Source organism: Micromys minutus, assembly GCF_963924665.1.
Source record: "Micromys minutus genome assembly, chromosome: 3".
Taxonomy (NCBI): Eukaryota; Metazoa; Chordata; class Mammalia; order Rodentia; family Muridae; genus Micromys; species Micromys minutus.
The window spans coordinates 62,195,174-62,199,852 of NC_137972.1; positions in this window are offsets into that span (position 1 = coordinate 62,195,174).

Below are 4,679 nucleotides of genomic sequence, written 5' to 3' on the forward strand. Positions count from 1 at the left end.
TCGGTCTACAATCCGTGAGACACACTGCAAGTGTATCTCTCAGGGCAAAAGCCTTATTCAAATTTCAAGAGAAGAAAGCACCCAATCATCACCTATTGGAATAAGGATTACAGAAAGCCATTCTTTATTTGGCTCAAGTTTTCAAGCTGCACCAATGTACCATGCATCCAAAGACCATTTCTTTTTCTCATGGCCAAACCAATGAGCATGGGCCTCAAGCTAGGTTCAAGACGTCATGTGACACATGAACTCTCTCTACAATGCACTATTATCTTGGCACTCAGCTCAACTTCTAGGAGAATCACATCCAAATTTTCTGAAGGCAAAACGATGCCTTGTTCCCTGGGTCTACAGCTATGAAAGCCATTCCAGTCATGAGAGTCCTCCTAGGACTGTGGTTCTGAACACAGCCCAGGGCCTTCACACTTTTCCATTGTGCAAGATATCTGGAAGAATCTCCATACATTCTGAGGGACATTCATTAACAACGTTCAAGATAACACCATCCATGCAAGGGAGATACCTACAAGGGAACCACACACATGCTTGAGACACAGGTTTGCAAATCTCCTATTTCTAGCCAGGGCACAAAAATATCCTGGACCTGACAGTTATGTATGTGTGTGAATTAGGAAGAAACTGACTATAAGGGTAGGCACCATTACCTTAAATTGATGGCTCCTGCTCTATTTCCCTGGCAATATTTCAGACCTCAAGGGACACAGGGTCTCCACGTTCCATCTCAAAAAAGATAATAGTCACACCATCCCTGACCATGCTATGGCATCAGGCCAATTTGCACATGCAGCCGGACTCTAGTGTCCACAATGTAGCAACACAAAAGGGTGGCCATTCACACCAATTCTTCTGAGAAACATGATCCTGTTGCCAGGCATTCCTGTGTGCCTATTTGGCATTTACTTGCACTGTTACTTCTCTTTCTACCTCACAGTTTTCTGTGCAATTCTGCTGCAGGGCACTTTCGAGAGAATGCAGTACTACCTATTCTCTCCAAGACATGCATCACATACCCAGCAAGAGGAGTATCCATCTAGACGAAATCTGACTGGCTTGCCCTAGGAAATGAATTCTGGCAGAGAAGGCAATGCACAGGCTAGTGTGCAGGCGGTCCTCAGGCTAGAGCCTGAGGAAGGCATAGGCAATGGAGTGGTTGGCAGGCCTGTGACTGACACCAATAGCACCTGGTTGACCCAAGATGCCGGACCTCAGTCTCGATGAGATATGCGGTACAGAGTTTTCACTCATTTTGTTCAGCTTTTCCAAGGAATGTTTAACTGGGAATCATCATCAATCCAAGCACACTGGAGTGCCTTGCACAAAGAGGATGTGTGTCCTCTGCAGTGCTCAGGCTTGGGGAGAGCAAGGCACTAAAAGATATTGCCCATCCACTAACAGGCAGCTCCGACGTTATGAGCAGCCAGAGGCTCTTGGCCTGCTTCAGGTCCCGAAGAACAGGACTCATGGATGGCGGCCTCTGCAAGCTCCAGCACACCTAAGCACTTTGAGTTCTTGGTGCAAATGCTGAGTTCCTTACCTTTTCATGCAGGCACCATCTGGTCAGTCAGCAACTCCATACCATCTCAGTAGAGGCTCAGTCGGGGACCACTAACACAGTTTTCATATTCTGGGTCCACTGCTGTGGTGGTTGCCCATGGCTCATGCTGGACAATGAATAAGAGCCTGTGAAGACAGCACAGAACACATGCCACCATTTCAGTGGGTCCCATTCAACCAGGGTGGATTGTAGTCTAAGTGTGTGCTTTGAGATGTTCAGAAAACACAGGCGCCCTCAACACTCCTGCTTTTGCCAACCCCTAGTCTCTGCCTTCCCAAATCAGGGATTCTTTACCTCTAGTGCTCACCTGTGGACATAACATGCTTCTTGCTAGCTAGTGCTTGCTGGCCGAACTTGTCGCTCCAAGTCCATTTGGATGCGATCTGAACTGCACGAGATTTACAATGCACCTTGCAGTAAGACCAAAGCATCAACTTGCTCCAAAGTAGTGCAGCACATTCTTACCAAGGAACAGATGCTACTTCTCATATCATCAAGAAAGAACAAGGCACTGAAAAGGGCAATCACTCTTCTCATTGGGTATCCAAAAAAAGAAGGAAGAGGCAGCTCTGGGCAACTTCAAATCCAGAAATAATTACCTCCATCAGTGTTTATGCCAACCAGTAATATCTTCCATAAAGCTACAATTCTAACATGTGCTAAACTACTGGGTCATGGACGAGGCACTTAAAATCTACTCTGAAGATTTTCCTTGTCATCACTTAAATGACAGAATTATTTGGGACCTCAAGCACCAAAATTCTCTCTCTCTCTCTCTCTCTCTCTCTCCCTCCCTCTCTCTCTCTCTCTCTCTCTCTCTCTCTCTCTCTCTCTCTCTCTCTCTCTCTCTCTCTGTCCCTCTCTCTCTCTCTCTCTCTCTCTTTCTCTCTCTCCGACCCGTCTTGCCTCACCATCTCATGCTTGCTCATACTGCCTGCACATTCCACAGTTTTGGCATGTTTCTTCTTGAACTTATTTTTCCATTTATCTTTTTGTGTGTTTTGAACTGTTTCTCTCTCATCGGTCTACAATCCGTGAGACACACTGCAAGTGTATCTATCAGGGCAAAAGCCTTATTCAAATTTCAATAGAAGAAAGCACCCAATCATCACCTATTGGAGTAAGGATTACTGAAAGCCATTCTTTATTTGGCTCAAGTTTTCAAGCTGCACCAATGTACCATGCATCCAAAGACCATTTCTTTTTCTCATGGCCAAACCAATGAGCATGGGCCTCAAGCTAGGTTCAAGACGTCATGTGACACATGAACTCTCTCTACAATGCACTATTATCTTGGCACTCAGCTCAACTTCTAGGAGAATCACATCCAAATTTTCTGAAGGCAAAACGATGCCTTGTTCCCTGGGTCTACAGCTATGAAAGCCATTCCAGTCATGAGAGTCCTCCTAGGACTGTGGTTCTGAACACAGCCCAGGGCCTTCACACTTTTCCATTGTGCATGATATCTGGAAGAATCTCCATACATTCTGAGGGACATTCATTAACAACATTCAAGATAACACCATCCATGCAGGGGAGATACCTACAAGGGAACCACACACATGCTTGAGACACAGGTTTGCAAATCTCCTATTTCTAGCCAGGGCACAAAAATATCCTGGACCTGACAGTTATGTATGTGTGTGAATTAGGAAGAAACTGACTATAAGGGTAGGCACCATTACCTTAAATTGATGGCTCCTGCTCTATTTCCCTGGCAATATTACAGACCGCAAGGGACACAGGGTCTCCACGTTCCATCTCAAAAAAGATAATAGTCACACCATCCCTGAGACATGCTATGGCATCAGGCCAATTTGCACACGCAGCCGGACTCTAGTGTCCACAATGTAGCAACACAAAAGGGTGGCCATTCACACCAAGTCTTCTGAGAAACATGATCCTGTTGCCAGGCATTCCAGTGTGCCTATTTGTCATTTACTTCCACTGTTACTTCTCTTTCTACCTCACAGTTTTCTGTGCAATTGGGCTGCAGGGCACTTTCCAGAGAATGCAGTACTACCTATTCACTCCAAGACATGCATCACATACCCAGCAAGAGGAGTATCCATCTGGACGAAATCTGACTGGCTTGCCCTAGGAAATGAATTCTGGCAGAGAAGGCAATGCACAGGCTAGTGTGCAGGCGGTCCTCAGGCTAGAGCCTGAGGAAGGCATAGGCAATGGAGTGGTTGGCAGGCCTGTGACTGACACCAATAGCACCTGGTTGACCCAAGATGCCTTACCTCAGTCTCAATGAGATGTGCGGTACAGAGTTTTCACTCATTTTGTTCAGCTTTTCCAAGGAATGTTTAACTGGGAATCATCATCGATCCAAGCACACTGGAGTGCCTTGCACAAAGAGGATGTGTGTCCTCTGCAGTGCTCAGGCTTGGGGAGAGCAAGGCACTAAAAGATATTGCCCATCCACTAACAGGCAGCTCCGACGTTATGAGCAGCCAGAGGCTCTTGGCCTGCTTCAGGTCCCGAAGAACAGGACTCATGGATGGCGGCCTCTGCAAGCTCCACCACACCTAAGCACTTTGAGTTCTTGGTGCAAATGCTGAGTTCCTTACCTTTTCATGCAGGCACCATCTGGTCAGTCAGCAACTCCATACCATCTCAGTAGAGGCTCAGTCGGGGACCACTAACACAGTTTTCATATTCTGGGTCCACTGCTGTGGTGGTTGCCCATGGCTCATGCTGGACAATGAATAAGAGCCTGTGAAGACAGCACAGAACACATGCCACCATTTCAGTGGGTCCCATTCAACCAGGGTGGATTGTAGTCTAAGTGTGTGCTTTGAGATGTTCAGAAAACACAGGCGCCCTCAACACTCCTGCTTTTGCCAACCCCTAGTCTCTGCCTTCCCAAATCAGGGATTCTTTACCTCTAGTGCTCACCTGTGGACATAACATGCTTCTTGCTAGCTAGTGCTTGCTGGCCGAACTTGTCGCTCCAAGACCATTTGGATGCGATCTGAACTGCACTAGATTTACAATGCACCTTGCAGTAAGACCAAAGCATCAACTTGCTCCAAAGTAGTGCAGCACATTCTTACCAAGGAACAGATGCTACTTCTCATATCATCAAGCAAGAACA